This window comes from Xenopus laevis, chromosome 7L (genome assembly GCF_017654675.1).
Source record: "Xenopus laevis strain J_2021 chromosome 7L, Xenopus_laevis_v10.1, whole genome shotgun sequence".
In the NCBI taxonomy this organism is placed as follows: Eukaryota; Metazoa; Chordata; class Amphibia; order Anura; family Pipidae; genus Xenopus; species Xenopus laevis.
Window position 1 is genome coordinate 6,873,817 of NC_054383.1, and position 18,692 is coordinate 6,892,508.

Genomic DNA, 18,692 nt, shown 5'->3' on the forward strand with positions numbered 1-18,692 from the left:
AGAGGTAAGGGGCAGTGTGCTAGGCCAGAATTGTAACACACCACCACATGGACTATGGGTTCAAGTATTGAGTTAGGGCAAATGAGGATTATGAGTAAGTAGTCCTATATAAAGCTATACCCCCTCTCTTTTAGCTCAGGCAAGGCCAGGCCAGCAGGCAGCAATGAGGATCAGCCAGTTAGACTGCTGCGTGGCTGCTAGATCCATCACTCAGACTGCTGCGTGGCTGCTAATTCTGCCAGTTAAACTGCTGCGTGGCTGCTAATTCTGCCAGTTAGACTGCTGCGTGGCTGCTAATTCTGCCAGTTAGACTCAGCCCCAGATTTCTGGAAAGGCCTCCTAGGCCCGGGCCTAGGGCGGCAGGATTTTAGGGGGGCGGCATGCTGCCCAACCACACCCACATTGGTTCAATGGAGATACAATAATTCTTTAAATTTCCTGTGTGCCAATCCTCATTGCTCCAGTCCAGATAATGAAAATTTGCATGAATAAAGGGGAGGGTACAGGGGGTGACGAATGGCAGTGGGCCTAGGGGCGCCCACTATGTAAATCCGGCCCTGGTTAGACTGCTGTGTGGCTGCTAATTCTGCCAGTTAGACTGTTGTGTGGGTGTAAGATCCCCTATTTCAGAGACAGTTCAGGAAAGTGAAAAGCACAATGTGAGTAGTGTCAGACTGGGGTGTCTGGGGCCCAAAGGGGTTGCTGCCTGGAGGATCCCCACTGCAGTCATAAGCTCCAGTTCCTTGAAAGCCACACACACACAGGGCTGGATTTACATTGGGGGCGCCCCTAGGCCCACTGCCGTTCGTCGCCCCTGTCCCCGTCCCCTTTATTCGTGCAAATTTTCATGGAAATTGTATCTCCAGAGCATCCCCAGTGTTTTTGAACCAATGTGGGTGTGGTTGGGCAGCATGCCGCCCCCCTAAAATCCTGCCACCCTAGGCCCGGGCCTAGATGGCCTTTCCACAAATCCGGGCCTGCACACACACAACAACACGCACTGCACTTACACCCTGCACCCACGATTGGGGTGGGGGGAGCACCAGTTGTTGGGGAAGAAGCGGACGGTGCGGACCCCATGAACCATAACCGTTACATGGCTACATGTCTATGTATGTAAATAGTGCATCTGTCTGAGCAGGACATAGTTAGCCGCATGCTTTCTTAGAAAGCAGTTCGGCTGCATCAGACTTCTACAGGCTTTGCCTTTTTAGTAGTATTTCTCTAGTTTTAAAGGGTTAAAACTGCCAACCCCAGTTTGGCCCCCGAGGCTGCTCAGCCGTGCCTGTAGTCTGAATGGAATGGACATCTGTACATGTAATACCAATGATAACAATGGAAGGAAAAAGGAGCAGCTCCCTCCTGCATGTCCTTAGCACAGCCATGGGAGGTCAGTACGAGGCTATAAGATGCAGGGGCAGCCATGTTGGTTCCTGGAGAGGGCGGGCTCTTCCCTTACACTGCAGGCTGCACTGGCTGTACCAAGGTTGCCTGATAGTACATGAGGGAGCCGCAGTCACAGCTCTCACATTTCTGACTGTCTCTTCTCTCTCTCTCTGGGGTCTGGCCATGAGTCACTGGTAGCCAGCTCACTGCCTGCAGTAGCCCAGGTAACACAATGACAGGGTGGCAAGCAAGGGGAGGTGGGCGGCTACTAATAGAAGGCTTTCCATTGGAGAACTTATTCTGTATATGTATTTATATGAATATGTAGGGCAGGGACTCTCTGTTTGGGGAGGCTGATCATTATTTTCATGGCGGGAGACCAATAGGAATCCACTGTGAAACCAGAAAGAAAAAAAAAATGTGACCCCCCCCAACTCCCTGTCATTTAATTTCTCTTTCTCTCTCTCTCTGGTAGAACAGAGCTGCTTCCAGCAAAATCCGGAGCCTTCTGATCCCATGAAAAGGCAGAGGAACTGCCAGCGGGGGCGGCAGCTGCTACACGGATCAAACTGCTAGTAAGTGGCTGCTTTGTATATTAACTGGGATGCACATTGCTCACCTCTCTGGCACAGCAAGGGTTACACCTTAATCAGGATAATAGGGGCCCTGTTGTAGATCTGGCACATGGGGTGGAGGGGGTTAATGATTAATTAGTGATTGTTGCTGCTGATGATGATGATGAACACATGGGAGAAATGATGTACAGCTGCTGAGTGGGGGGGGCTATTTTATACATTTACACAATCATATGGCTCGTTAGCTGAACAACAACTCCCAGCATTAGGGCACAGCAGTTGTTCCACTACTACAGCAAGAAGAGCTGCAGGTTCACGCAACACTGATAACAATTATTCCATTTCCTATGAGTGGGGGTGTTGGGGTAGGACTCCACGGGCGATTTCCACGCGATCCGACGTGCTGCGCAAAAACACAGGCGTCGTGTCGGTTGCGACAGAAATAAGGTAAGAGATGGAAATGTCAGATGAAGTCGCAGCGTTGATCAGACGCGGCACAACTGTCGGATGCAGACACATCGCTGCAACGTTGATCCGACACAGTCGCGTCAGATCAACGTTGCAACGCCTTCCGACAATGCTATTACTTACTTTATTTCTGTCGCATTCAACGTGACGCCCGCATTTTTGCGCAGTGCGTCAGATCACACAGAAATCGCCCATGGAGTCCTACCCTTAAACTAAGAGAGAGTACGGGGAGCACCAGTTATTGGTATCAGGGGTAGGGGGCAAATAACACCAGGCATAATGGAGCAGAGGGGCAAGATCGGGACTCGGGACAGTAGCCAGTGGTGGAACTACCGGGGGAGCAGGGGGTGCGAGCGGGCCAGGGCCTGCACCCCCTCAGGGCCCCCGGGCAGTTCACGTGCCGCTAATTCCCGGCCAGTTCCGGGCGTACGGAGGGGGGACGGGGGGCCCGGCTGCGCGTCCTGGGCCAGGGCCCGCCCCCCTCTAGTTATGTTTCTGACAGTAGCAGTGGGTATTCCTGTTGTTCCTCTACATTTGATGTAGTACAACTCCCACTGGCATCCAAAAAATGTGTGTTGCAGTACTACAACTCCCAGCAACAATGACAAAAGCTGGGGACAGTAGATAGTAGTACAATTCCCACTGGCATCATTAGTTTTACAACGGCCGTAGGCTTCCTATGTACTCTACACACGGGTGTTTTTTCCTGCGCTCCCCCACGTTGCGCTTTCTTCCGTTCAGCCGCAGGGGAGCGCAGGAGTAGACGCACTCAATTATTGTGAAGGCGGCTGTACTCACAAAGACGCATGTAAGCACCAAACGCAGGTTGGGACGCAGCATGTTGCATTTCACCTGCATTCAGTGCATACATGCGCCTGTGTGAGAACAGCTAGGGTTGCTACCCGGCTGGTACTTTACCGGCCTGGCCAGTAAAAATGATGGTTGATCCCAATGTTATTAATAGGGGAGAAAAAATAAATATATAGGAAGGCCAGCATTTTTTTCCAGAAAAGGTGGCAACCCTAATATCAGCACCCTTAACAATAATTGAGTGCGTCTATACCTGCTCTCCCCTGCGGCTGTACGGAAGAAAGCGATACACAGGGGAGCGCAGGAAAAACCGCCCATGTGTAAGAGCCCTTAGCCTAGGAGTTATAGTTCTACAACTTCAACTGGCATTTGGGATTTGTAGTTTAGCAACAATGAAAGGGCCATATGGTGTGTGTGTGTGTGTATAGATAGATAGATAGATAGATAGATAGATAGATAGATAGAGATTATAGATAGATCCGGTTAGTGAGTGAGCCAATAACCAATATGGCGTGAACGACTTCAATGGGCGGACGCCTGCGTGCTCGCTTCTGTGACGCACTGACGCTGTGGCGTCTTTGCGTCGGAGTGACCGGACACGCAGCCTTCGCTATATCAATGGTGATGACCGGCTTCCGGGTCCTTTTCTTATTCCATGCGAGATACTACGGGGACACGCTTGAGAAAGGGGGCAGGGGACCCCCGAAACGTCGCGTGATGTCTCCCATGTAGATGAGTATATCTTACTGAACATGTTTTTATGATGGAAAAATAAATGCTACGTTTTAACATTTTTGGAGTGCGACTCTGCTGGAACATATATATGTTATACATGGATTCACTCACCATTTTATTATTATTATTATTAACATGTATTTATATAGCGCCAACATATTGCGTAGCACTGTAAAGTAACTGTGATTATACAACTACATCACATGAATTACATACATAGAATATATGGAGTAACAAACATCACAGTCAATACAGGTACAAAGAGGTGAGGAAGGCCCTATGCATAGGCATACAGTCTAAAGGGAAGGGAGTAATACACAAGGTGTGGGAGTGGGCAAGATCGAAGTAAGTGGGTGAGAAATGTGGTGTTGTATGTGGTGTTGCGTTTGGTAGTTAAGCAGAGTGAGGGTAGGCTTCTCGAAAGAAGTGCGTTTTCAGAGATTTTTTGAAAGCAGAAAGGTTGGGAGAAAGTCGGACAGATCGTGGGAGAGCGTTCCAGAGGAGGGGTGCAGCCCTTCCAAAGTCTTGAATGCGAGCATGTGAGGAGGTAATGAGAGAAGAGTTGAGTAGCAGGTCAGTAGAGGAGCGAAGTAAGCGAGTGGGTGAGTATATAGAGATGAGTTCAGAGATGTAGGGTGGAGCAGAGTTGTGAAGTGCTTTGAAAGTCAGTGTCATTAATTTGAATTTGATTCTGAAAGGTAACGGAAGCCAGTGCAGGGATTGACAGAATGGCGAGGCAGAGGATGAGCGGTTGCTGAGGTGTATGAGCCTCGCAGCAGTGTTCATTATGGACTGGAGAGGTGACAGTCTCTGGAGGGGGAGGCCGATTAAAAGAGAGTTACAGTAGTCTAGACGCGATATGATGAGAGAGTGAATAAGAATTTTGGCACGCACCCTATATATCTTGATATTTATGCAAAGGGAGTGCATTACAATATGGTTGGACTACATATGTATATGTATATGTATATGTATATGTATATGTGTGTATATATATATATATATATATATATATATATATATATATATATATAATATATATATATATATATATATATATATATATATATATATATATATATGTGTGTATAAAAATACAGTACAGAGTTGGTTGGCTAACTCCTGCATGATTAGTCCTCTTTATTATTATTATTATTATTATTATTATTATACATTAGGGGTGTCCACCACATCCCTTTAATAATACATGCAGCTGGAGCTGGTGAATTCCATGAATTAAAGGGATGAGTAGATGAGACAGTAGATGGGTCCTACATCATTGAAATGATACCACCCTATAGCCGCTAAATGCACTAACTGCCATGCAAGCAGCTCCCCGGGGTTCCTTTAAGGCGATGGTGTGTGTGGAGTCATTGGGACTGAGCGACTTAATGGAGGTCGGGTCAAAGGGAGAGGGGAGGGGGCTCCAACCAGGTGGAAATGATTTTCTGGTTTCTTATAAATCTCTGTAGCCCAGGGCCATGGATTCAGCCTCTGAATGAGCAGCTTTTATAGTGGTGACGTTTCCTCTGCAAACCATTAACTTATAATGGATATTAGTCCTGCCTGCTAGCGACTGCCTGCTAGCGACTGCCAGCTCATTGTGTGTAGGGATGTAGCGAACGTCGGAAAAAAAGTTCGCGAACATATTCGCGAACTTGCGCAAAAACGCGAGCGGTTCGCGAACGGTTCGCGAACCCCATAGACTTCAATGGGAAGGCGAACTTTAACATCTAGAAAAGACATTTCTGGCCAGAAAAATGATTTTAAAGTTGTTTAAAGGGTGCAACGACCTGGACAGTGGCATGCCAGAGGGGGATCAAGGGCAAAAATGTATCTGAAAAATCTGCCTGTGTGTGCTTGGAAGAGATAGTGTAGGGGAGAGCTGTTAGTGATTTCAGGGACAGATGATAGTAAGTTTGCTGGCTAGTAATCTGCTTGATACTGCTCTGTATTGGAGGGACAGAAGTCTGCAGGGATTTGAGGGACATTTTAGCTTAGGTAGCTTTGCTGGCTAGTAATCTACTGTTCTCTTTAAACAACTGCCATACGTTGACCTTGTAGGCATTGTTTGCCCAGTTTTTTTGGACGCAGCCACTGAAGCACAGTTGCCAGAAAAAATATGCCATATAAATGCTGAAAATAGTCATTTTTCGCCATACGTTGACCTTGTAGACATTGTTTGCCCAGTTTTTTTGGACGCAGCCACTGAAGCACAGTTGCCAGAAAAAATATGCCATATAAATGCTGAAAATAGTAATTTTTCGCCATACGTTGACCTTGTAGACATTGTTTGCCCAGTTTTTTTGGTTGCAGCCACTGAAGCACAGTTGCCAGAAAAAATATGCCACATAAATGCTGAAAATAGTCATTTTTTGCCAAAAAAAGTGACTCCGGTGTTTTTTCTGGAGACGGTAATATTATGGATATTTAGACAGAATGGGAACAAGGTCACACAGCTCGATGGCGGGTTGAAGAAAACAGTGTGCAAATAATGCCTACAAGGCCAACGTATACACTACTACAGCGGTGGATACGGATTACGTAAAATATATTATGGCTGCTTGAAAAAAGTGACTCCGGTGTTTTTTCTGGAGACGGTAATATTATGGATATTTAGACAGAATGGGAACAAGGTCACACAGCTCGATGGCGGGTTGAAGAAAACAGTGTGCAAATAATGCCTACAGGGCAAATAATGCCTAAAAGGTCAACTTATACACTACTACAGCGGTAGTAAAATAAAAAAAGTAAAATAAAAAAAAATGAATATTAAAAAAAAAAATTAAAGTTGGTGCTGCTGAACTACTAGGAGCAGCAGATTAGCACACCAGTCCCACTCCCCAACACTGCTAGACTAATAGCACTGGGCTCTTATAGTAGTAGTAGTAGTAGTAGTAGTAAAACAACAAAAAATAAATAAAAGCAGTCCTTACAAGGACTACTGTTATTGCAGCAGTCAGCAGATGAGATCAGAAGCAGGACAGCTGCCCACTGCAGCTACATACAGAGCACTGCAGTAGAAGGTAGATTACTAGCCAGCAAAGCTACCTAAGCTTAAATGTCCCTCAAACCCCTGCAGACTTCTGTCCCTCCAATAACAGAGCAGTATCAAAACGATTACTAGCCAGCAAACTTTCAACTGTCCCTGAAATCACTAACAGGCAGCAGCTCTCTCCCTACACTATCTCTTCAGCACACACAGGCAGAGTGAAAAACGCTGCAGGGCTTCGGTTTTTATAGGGAAGGGGAGTGGTCCAGGGGAGAGCTTCCTGATTGGCTGCCATGTACCTGCTGGTCTGGGGTGAGAGGGCAAAAAAAAGCGCCAACAATGGCGAACCCAAAATGGCGAACGTCGCGCGACGTTCGCGAACTTCCGGCGAGCGCGAACAAGTTCGCCGGCGAACAGTTCGCGACATCTCTAATTGTGTGCACTGGGGGCTGCCATTGTCTCTCATTGTGCTTTGTGTTGCTCTTGTGTTGCTTATCCCAGTGGGATAATAAGGAGACCTATGTTTTGGTTAGCTACAACTCGGCTAAAGAGCTTTCCGTTATGTTTGCTGGCGTCAGGCTATGCTACTATATTTATAATACTGCGTCTCCAGCAGAACCAACCAGTGACTGGCTGAGCTTGATGGGAACTGTAGTTTACAGGGGTGGTTTACCTTTAAGTTAACTTATTTTTAATTTTTAATTTTTAGGGAGAGGGATACAAAAAATAATAAGGGAAGGGAGGGGGAGAATAAATTCTTAAAAATACAATTACTAATGTACAATAGGCAATATATCGCATCACCTTTTACTCATAAACAATTCTACAAAAAAGGCACTTTCTATCCAATTTTAGACGTCTCTCTTGTTGCTCCAGCTAATATAGTATTCTTAACTCGGTACAGTATTAACATAAAAATCTATTTTTTGAGAAAAGATAGTTAACTTTTAGTAGGTTATAGAATGGCCAATTCTAAGCAACTTTTCAATTGGCCTTCATTTTTTCCTTTGTAGGAAACTATTTTTGAATCATTTGCCTTCTTCTGACTCTTTCTTTTAAATGGGGGTCACTGACCCCCATCTAAAAAACAAATGCTCGGTAAGGCTACAAATGTTTTGTTATTGCTAATTTTTATTCCGCATTTTTCTATTCAGGCCTCTCCTATTCATATGCCAGTCTCTTATTCAAATCAGTGCATGGTTGCTAGGGGAATTTGGATCTGAAACTGCAAACTGGAGAGCTGCTGAATAAAAAGCTAAATAACTCTTTAAGGTTACAAATGTATTGTTATTGCTACTTTATATTATTCATCTTTCTATTCAGGCCTCTCCTATTCATATTCAGTCTCTTATTCAAATCAATGCATGGTTGCTAGGGTAATGTGGACCTTAGCAACCAGATTACTAAAATTGCAAACTGGAGAGCTGCTGAATAAAAAGCTAAATAAGTCAAAAACCACAAATAATAAAAAATGAAAGCCAATGGCAAATTGTCTCAGAATATCCCTCTCTACATCTTACTAACAGTTAATTTAAAGGTGAACAACCCGTTTAAGAGGTCAGGAGCCATTATGAAGTATATCTATATTCTGTAAAACTGCTTCTGGCAGCCTGCTGATTGGAAGACTCTCCACCAATCAGCAACCGAATCCCTCTCATGGGCCTGACCAAATTGCTGGTGGGGGATGTGGGCAGTACCATAGTGGGAGGCTGAGCTGATTGTAAAGACACAAATGCCTTTGGGGAAGTAAATGTATCCATGTTTGGTGTCTAACAAGTAATACAATAAATATTTGATGTTTCTTTGTCCAGCAGTTCCATAGGGAAATGAATGAGAGTTTTAGTTGAACAAAAGCAGAAAGCTAAACCCCCCTTGCTTATCTCACAGTGTTTTCTATAGTATTCCCTGTGTGAGGCACGTGATTAACTGTTTGCACTATATGAGCCATGTGACACCCAGTAACTGCTTTTCCAGATGCCTGGCAGTTTGTTATGGAGTGTGTAGGAGGCATTTAGTAGAAGAGGACAATTTCCAGTGACTGCCTTTACCCATAAATCCCACCGGCCGGTATGTGAAAGCATTTTAAGGTCATGAGATCCTCAGATGTTTTAAGCGTGTTGCTAAAAAGATAAAGAAATAATTTTGATATTTCTGCTTTGCCGCCTCTGACCTGATATCCTGGAATAGCACTGGTATGATTTATAGGGGATCTGGTCCTAGGGATGGTACAGCAGAAATTTTACTTATGGTATTGCTTTAAGGGTAAGGCCTTAAGACTTATCGCCACGTCTTTTGGGGAAATAGTCGCGCAAAAGACGTGGCGATAAGTCGCCAGGCGACAAAACCTCCCCGAATCTCCTCGTCTGGCCTTACCCTTATAGGGTGATATACCTATAAATTGCTCCTGCTGAATTGTGCTTAGTACAGGGAATACCTATGCTGCCATAATTTTATGGGATCTCTCTGTACAGACTATGAGCAAACTTGGGGGCTGTTCCTGCTGAATTGTGCTTAGTACAGAGGAATACCTATGCTGCCATAGTTTTATGGGATCTCTCTGTACAGACTATGAGCAAATTTAGGGACTGTTCCTGCTGAATTGAGTGAGTATTTGAGTAAAACTGGCCATAGATGTAAAGATTTTTAAAAGAGACCGCAATTATCTCGAAACAATCATACGATCGTACGAATTGTCCAATCAACGAATTGCCTTTAAGAATGGCTTGGATGATTTTTTTGGACAGACATAATATCAAAGGCTATTGTGATACTAAACTCTATAGTTAGTATAGGTATGGGTATATAGAATTTAATAAAAAGTAGGGAGGGGTGTATGTATGGATGCTGGGTTTTCATTTGGAGGGGTTGAACCTGATGGACTTTGTCTTTTTTCAACCCAATTTAACTAAGTAACTAAAAAGACCATTTCAGGGGATATTGCCAGGAAAACCAAGGGGAGCTGCCTGCTTGGCCCTGCAAACATAGATACATTGCACTGGGACCGATAAAGATTTTTTAAACTGGCCAATCAATTTTCTGACAGATGTCGGCCGAAAAATCGTAAGATGTACGATCGTTCGAATCCCACTAACCGCGCGATAATTTCGAAGGATTGGTCGGACTTCGCTAATATCGGTCGTTCGGCAAGAGAAGTCTTTGCGTCTATGGGGAGCTTAAGTGAGATCCACTGGTAACACTTGTGCCTGTCCCTGTGTTTGATAACATTGAGCTTGCAGGGAGTTTGCTCAGGGAGTGCCAAACAAGACCATTATGTGGGTTATTTTCTGTATTAGAAACAGTATATGGCTGGGGGGAGGAACAGCCTATTGTTACTGTCAACAAATATCAGGGAGAACTTCCGTGACCTGAGCTGGGATATGGACACCTCAGTGGGTCCTTATGGGGACCTTGTGCTTATGTAACCCCTGCAGTTCACACAGTGTACACCAGATGGCACTGTGCCAGAGTATAAAAGGTTTAGGAATCATGTGCTCTGGGTCCATTGCTTTAGCCCAACCAAGCAGGCTGGAAGGGAATGGGTGATGCTGACCCTAGGTGCCTTGGCCCTAGTAATTAGACAGCTATACTCGTTTATAGATCGCTCTAGGAGTGATAGAGAGGTTAATTAGTTGAGCAGCTCAAGGCTCCGCCGAGGAGACTAGAGGGATTAAGATCCCAGGGTATTACTGGCCCAGAGTAGGGAACCAAGTGTTGAGATAGGGATGTCAGGAGTTCCCCTAGTCTGCCACTGGAAGATATCCTGAAAACTGGGCAATACCCATCACATGCTGTCAACTTACTCTCTGCTGTATATTCCCTAGCCTGTGGGGATTCAGCCTATACGTGCTGTGAGTATATGCTTCCTTTATGCTGCTGTGTATGTTCTATACTCCATTGTGGATCAATGTGCTAAATGATCTCTGTGCTATTGTTCAATAAATACTGTTCTTTGTTCAACTGTTAAAGAACTACTGGCGCCCATCATTGTGCTATCGCATCAGGTTACAGTTACACTACACCCTTGCCTCCACCCCGCTGCGAGGGCTTACCCCTGAGAAAGAGAGCTCATCGGTCTTAGCCCACCAAGGAACGTAGCTTAAACTGCCCTAGCATTTTTGGATTTTGCACCTGTGTGTGCGTTTTTTTTGCTGTATACATGTTCTGTTATAACCAGCACCTAGGCATTAACGTTTGTTTTGAGTGCACCAGTATTTGGACTGTGTATATATATATATATATATATATATATATATATATATATATATATATATATATATATATATATATATATATATATATATATATATATATATATATATATATTATACAGTGTGTGTTATTCCAGAATTTGGAATATCTCCTACTCCAGTATCCAGCATTATCCATTATATGATATTACATTTCCTACTGTAGTGTTATCTGTGCAGTATTAACAGAAATATAAGGTGGGATGACCCTAAACTCTGACACTTCCCCAATGATCTGCTTGTATGTATCTAGATCAGAACTCTAAGGGGGTTATGTAATAAACGGCACAAAGTTTGCCCAGGTGCAATAACCCATAGTAACCAGAAGGAATCAGAAGGTAGAATTTACTGGGCACCTGTTTAAAGGAGTGGTTCACCTTTAAATTAACTGTTGGTATGATATTTATTTATTATAAAGGCCAATGGAAAAGTTAATTATAATTGACCATTCTATAACATACTATAAGTTAACTTAAAGGTGAACCCCCCTTTTAAAAGCAAACATCTTATTGGATGACATGGGTTGTGCTACTGGGTAAATGTAGTGCCTTTTATTACATAACCCCCTTGGAGTTCTCATTATCTAAATGTGTTTTTGTTTTGCCCCTAGCGGTCATGTTATTATGTCTTCCCTAATACATGTGTGGGACCTGTTATCCAGAATGCTTGCGACCTGGGGTTTTCTGGATAATGGATCTCTCTGTAATTTGGATCTTCATACCTTAAGTCTACTAGAAAATCATGTGAACATGAAATAAACCCAATAGGCTGGTTTTGCTTCCAATAAGGATTAATTATATCTTAGTTGGGAAGTAAATGCTGCTGTTTTATTATTTTAGAGATAAAGGAAATCATTTAAAAAAAAAAGTGAATTATTTGGATAAACTGGAGTCGATGGGAGATGGCCTTTCTGTAATTTGGAGCTTTTTGGATAATGGGTTTCCAGATAACGGATCCCATACCTGTACTGTTCTGTATGATCAGGGGGGAATGAATGGCAGGTACGCACTGCTTATAATATGGGTATTTTTGTGCCTTGGAGCTGTGGATAAGGTAATTTATACTTTATTTTATTGTTCTAATGGCAGCGCTGGGTGCTGGGAGTTGTTCTCTAAGAACGTCTAAAGGGCTGCAGGTTGGGCAGAGCTGTTATAAAGGGTAACTTGTCCTATTGCTCTCTTCTTTTTCTCCTGTTCCTCAATCTATACATATATATACATATATATACATATATACATATATACATATATACATATATACATATATACATATATACATACATATATATATACATACATACATACAGCGGTTGCACCTATATTCACCCCCTCCTGGCAAGTTGACCTTAATAAGCCCCAGTCTGTCAGGTGACTGTGTGGGGGCGGTGCTCTAACACCTGTCTGCACCTGTACAGCTTTCATCAGCTTCAGTGCCCCGGGGGCTCGTCCTGCTAGAGGAAACCACTAAATCATTGATAGGAACGGGTAGAAATGCTGAGAAACTGGAAGAATCACTGTGAATTTTCAGTTCTGCTTTTTTTTGCCTATTTTCGGGCTGTTTGATATTGTCAGGTTTCTGATTTACTCACAACTGAGGGTTTCTGTGTTATACAGGGAACTCTGAGTATTATAAGGGATAATGTACCCCCTACTGTAAATGATAAGGATATTAGAAGTCACTGAGGGGTTGTTCTGTGACCATATAAAGGCACAAGGCTGCAGGCTGAGTTATACAGGGAACTCTGAGTATCACTCATGTATTATAAGGGATAGTGTACCCCCTTCTGTAAATGATAAGGATATTAGAAGTCACTAAGGGGTTGTTCTGTGACCATATAAAGGCACAAGGCTGCAGGCTGAGTTATACAGGGAACTCTGAGTATCACTCGTGTATTATAAGGGATAATGTACCCCCTACTGTAAATGATAAGGATATTAGAAGTCACTGAGGGGTTGTTCTGTGACCATATAAAGGCACAAGGCTGCAGGCTGAGTTATACAGGGAACTCTGAGTATCACTCATGTATTATAAGGGATAATGTACCCCCTTCTGTAAATGATAAGGATATTAGAAGTCACTGAGGGGTTGTTCTGTGACCATATAAAGACACAAGGCTGCAGGCTGAGTTATACAGGGAACTCTGAGTATCACTCATGTATTATAAGGGATAATGTACCCCCTGCTTTAAATTATAAGGATATTCTTAAGGGGATATTGTAAGGGAATTCTAGTTGAAAGGCAGCAGGATTAGCAAGTTTATTAACCTCAAAACAGCCTCTTCCTTCCTTGAGTGACCTGTGGACCATGAAACTCATCACAGACATATATCTTAGATCGGACTCTGGCTATTTTAGGCAAAAGCGTTTATGTGACTTATTGGTTGATAAAATCAACAAGAAGATTGAATTGAACTCAGCCGCCTCCGTTGCATCAGAGAGTTTCTGTCCTGTTACTGGAAATACATTTATCTCCTAGAAAATAGATATCAGAAGGAAATGAGTGTTCATGGAAAACATTAATCGCCTAGGAAGGGGCACTGGGAACAGCGAAGTCAGAAATAGATTTTGTCTTAGAATAGGGCCCCCTGCTGGCCAGACTAGATAAAACAAGGATATTGCTAATAACGTAACGCTGTATTTATTCCCATGCTATTCAATTGGATGGCCTTTAAGGGTAGAACTAAACGAGCGTTCTTGATCCGACGCGCTCCGACAAAACGCAGGCGCCAAGTCGGATTTGCCGGAAATAAGGTAAGAGAAAAATGTCGGATCAAGACGCAGCATCCAACACGTCACGACTGTCGCATGCAGACGCAGCGTCGAATATACTCACAACTCGACTGGGAGGTTATTAAAAAAATTTGTCTAATATTTGATCGAATGGTTCCCACCCAAAAATTTGAATAATTGATTTGTATTCTATTTGTACAAATCAAGTTTTACTCCCAGAAAAAAAAAAACCTTGAATGTCAGGAAGACTATTAACATCTCCAATGGGCTCAACGGACCTTGACTTGACTTGAACATGAACTTGGGACTGTTTCCACGAGTTGTGACAAATTTTACGTTCTAATAGCGAGATTAAAATCATAATGTGTGAATTTTGAAACTTCTCTAATTCAAATTCGAATTTATTATTCGACCCTTGATTCCTGCAAGGGAATTCTTCAATGAGCGTCGTTCTTCCCTTTCTATGGTCCATATGACCCATTTCAACCTGTTCTTTCTAAATTGGGTGGGTTACAATGGCCGCTTAGCTGTGGGGAGCAGTGCAGCTAACCTTTACTTGGGTGCCCTGGCTTTTTTCCTTTATCTCAGACTCATTATATTTTAGCTTAAAGGGATACTGTGATGGGAAAAAAAATGTTTTCAAAATGAATCAGTTAATAGTGCTGCTCCAGCAGAATTCTGTACTGAAGTCCATTTCTCAAAAGGGCAAATAGATTTTTTTATATTCAATTTTGAAATCTGACATGGGGCTAGACATTTTGTCAATTTCCCAGCTGCCCCATGTCATGTGACTTGTGCCTGCACTTTAGGAACGAAATGCTTTCTGGCAGGCTGCTGTTTTTCCTTCTCAATGTAACTGAATGTGTCTCAGTGGGACATGGGTTTTTAATATTGAGTGTTGTTCTTAGATCTACCAGGCAACTGTTATCTTGTGTTAGGGAGCTGTTATCTGGTTACCTTCCCTTTGTTCTTTTGTATGGCTGCTGGGGGGGGGGGGGAAGGGAGGGGGGTGATATCACTCCAACTTGCTGTAAAGAGTGATTGAAGTTTATCAGCGCACAAGTCACATGACTTGGGGCAGCTGGGAAATTGACAATATGTCTAGCCCCATGTCAGATTTCAAAATTGAAAATAAAAAAATCTGTTTGCTCTTTTGAGAAATGGATTTCAGTGCAGAATTCTGCTGGAGCAGCACTATTAACTGATTCATTTTGAATAAAAATGTTTTTTTTCCCATGACAGTATCCCTTTAAAATAAAATCCCCTGGCTGCAGCTTGGAATTGAAGGAACATGGTTTTCCCTATCACTGCAGATGGATTCAGTTTCCCTGTGCCAGGAGTAGTCACACTACACACGTACTTGGGTCCATTGTTGTGCCCCCGGCTGTAATATATGATGATTATAGAGGGAGATCTCCATGGGACCCTGGGCACAAGGGCCTTTCTGTTCTATCTTGTGTATTGGCTGCCAGATAATCTGTGATGCTCTTATTAGGCATAAACAAAGCAGCTCTGGGTGCTCACACTCACCCCTATAGGATTTATTAGGGTTACAGAACCTTTCGTCTGCTTTATATTTATGGATCTATAATGTGGCCTAGTGGTTGGCATCACTGTCTTGCTGGGGTTGATGTTGTCGGAGGAGGTGTATACTGTGAATTGTAGTTCAGCACCATAATTCTGACCGCTCACCATTTATCCATCCCTGATGTAAATTGATACAGAGAATGTCAGCTCTTTGGGGCAGGGAATCATGCAGTGGATGGGTTGGACAACATTTCCTATTGGAAAGAAAAATCTGCATTCAAAGTGAAGTTTAAAAGGGGGTGCAAAGTCGTGTAGGAAATAGGAAAAAAATCATGTAGGAAAATGATGTGCTCCTCCAGGCACTATTGTGGCCTATGTGGGGTTGGACTTAAAAGGGCAAGTCTACATTTCTAAATATATAGTCATTGAAAAATTTCGGTGCTTTTTAAAGTTTATTTGTAAAAACAATTGCTATTGAAAGCGGCATTTGCAGAACTCGTGGTTGTTACAAAAGTCTTAGTTCCCCAGCATCTGTTAATCCGCTGCCCTGTCTTACATTGCATCAGCAGTCTGAACCACCAGTTCAGAGATCAGAAAGGGAAAGGCAAACACTGCTTTCAATAGCAATACATATACAAATAACTTAAACACCGTAGAATATTTGTAATGAATGGATATCGGAAAGTTGCTCAGTATTATGTTTTCTGTTATTAAGCAAAATTTTATTTTGGGGTTGACTTGCCCATTAAGGTGGCCATAGACGTTACAATTAGGAAAGATTGTTTGTTTTAAATACACGTGTAGAGCTGAATGGTCAGATATACATATAGAAACAATAGAATTCTACCTGTATCTGATGATTCAGCACTAACAATGGCCGATGTTCTGGTCCCTTCAAAGGTGCCCAATCAAAATTTTCCATCCAGCCCGATCGACGAGCCGACCAATATCCAAATCTTCTGCCGATATCGCTCTGCTCGTCTCCCACCATATACGCACCAAATATATTAGGAAAATTTGTTTTCTACGATATTATCGGTGTCTATGGCCACCATTAGTGATGCGTGGGTTGACCCATGGGCTGACCATCAGTTGGACGGGTTTGGGTTGAAATGTGGCCAATCATGTGTCGTCCACCTAACGGAAAATGTGCATTTATTTGCTTAAGGACAGGAATGAATTAGGTGGGTGTGTTTGCACTCGCTGTGTTGCCTTTATACACACTTGAGCAGGCCCAGACTGGTAATCTGTAGGTTCTGGCAAATGCCAGAGGGGCTGCTATAAGGTCCCATAGAAAGTCAGTATTTAGTGGGCTGGTGGGGGCTGTTTGGGCCTCTATGTGGGTTGATTGGGTTTCTGTGTACCTGAAATGCCAGGACCTATTTTAATTCTCAGTCCGGACCTGCACTTGAGCTCAGACCTGTGAGTGTGTAAAAGATCACATGGAGACCAATTCAAACACTGGATCTGTATATTTAGTATACAGTACATTGCTCTCCGCATGCTGCTGAACTACAAGGTTGAGCAAGAACATGCCCATTTCATGACATCACAGCGTATATTCATTTCTATTTCATGACCTCACAGACTGGCTTGGGAGGGCGAGGTTGATGTAAGTCACATATAATAATAATAATAATAATAATAATAATAATAATAATAATAATAATAATAATAATAATAATAATAATAATAATAATAATAATCCTCATCTCTGAGCTGGGTGTCTTTCTCTCCCATTTTTGACTTTCCAGGAACGATGCATTATAAACGCTCAAACAACTTAAGGGGCTTTTGATAAAAATTGGGGGAATTTTGAGAATTCTAGGATCTAGATCAGTGATCCAGAACCACTGGCTTATGAGCAACATATTTATCTCCAACCCCTTGGATGTTGCTCCCAGTGGCCTCAAAGCAGGTGCTTATTTTTTAATTCCTGGCTTGGAAGTTTTGGTTTTATAAAAGCCTCCTGTAGGCTGCTAGTCTCCGTAGGGTCCACCAAGTAGCCATTTACAGCCCATCCTCCGGGACTTTCTTGTTGCTCCCCAACTTTTTTTTTTTACATTTGAATGTGGCTCACTGTAAACAAAAGTCTGGGGACTCCTGATCTAGATGATGAAGGGGATTCTATGTTGTGCACATCGGTGTTTATAGTTATAAAGATACATTTAGCATGTGTGTATATCTTGGGTGTACGGGTTTATTACACATGGGTGCAGGCCCGGGCCAAGCCAGCCGGGCGCTCAGGGCAACCCGGCTGGCCGCTTTGCTCCCTTGCCGGTGGGCAACTGAGCATATGCGCGTCCGGAACTGTGTATGCGTGCCCGATATTTAGTGGAGGGTAAGAGAACACCCACAGAAGTGTGCTGGTGGGAGAGACAGGGTCCAGACCAGGGGTAGCCTGAAAGAAGAGGTACATGCTTGGCACCCCCCGTTTGTTGCGCCCTAGGCACGTGCCTCTTCTGCCTACCCCTAGTTCCGGCCCTGCATGGGTGCTGCTATTTCTCTGACTGATAGTAATCGCCCTCCAGCAGAACAACCTTCAATAACCCCCTTATCTCTCTCCGCTGCAGATTTGCTGCCACTTAGGCCTGTATCACACTTGGCACTTTCTCAGCTGGCAATGCCGATCTGCTCCCGTCTGCTGATCCTGTGCCAGTCTGTGTGTACATGAGACATTCAACCTCCAGCAGAAGTGCACCTAGGGTTGCCACCCGGCTGGTATTTTACCGGCCTAGCCAAGGCTGGGGCCGGTATTACAAATTTACCGGCAATGTAACTGCCGGTAAATTTGTAATACGATCAAAAGGAGCCCTCGGCCTGCCCCCAATCCCCTGCAACTTACCTTTTCTTTTGCCTCTTCTAGCGTCCGTGGCGTGGCCCTTCCCCTTTTGACGTCACGTCCCGCCCCTTTTGATGTCACGTCCCGCCCCCAGCAGCCGGTAAATTTTTTTTATAAAAGATGGCAACCCTAAGTGCACCCCATGCCCAGTTGCCCCCTTTTAAAAAGCGATGAGGAATAATGCTTGTGTAGCTAAGTTGCTATTAATAATTTTCTGGATTTATAAGGGGCAAATTTATGAAAATGTGAGTTTAGAGCTTAAAGGGATACTGTCATGGGAATTATTTTTTTTCCCAAAACACATCAGTTAATAGTGCTGCTCCAGCAGAATTCTGCACTGAAATACGTTTCTAAAAAAGAGCAAACTGATTTTTTTATATT

The 18,692-nt window shown here is 43.4% G+C and overlaps 1 protein-coding gene across 4 annotated transcripts in view; it reads left to right on the forward strand.

Annotated features, from left to right (window-relative positions):
• The first annotated feature begins 1,447 nt into the window (after positions 1-1,447).
• Positions 1,448-18,692, forward strand: part of stambpl1.L (STAM binding protein like 1 L homeolog) — a 30,843-nt gene continuing 13,598 nt past the window's right edge. The window contains exons 1-2 of one of the 4 annotated variants that reach the window (XM_018224497.2): positions 1,448-1,610; positions 1,867-1,961. The gene's annotated coding sequence lies outside the window, so the exon portion shown is untranslated. 4 annotated transcript variants of the gene reach the window in all.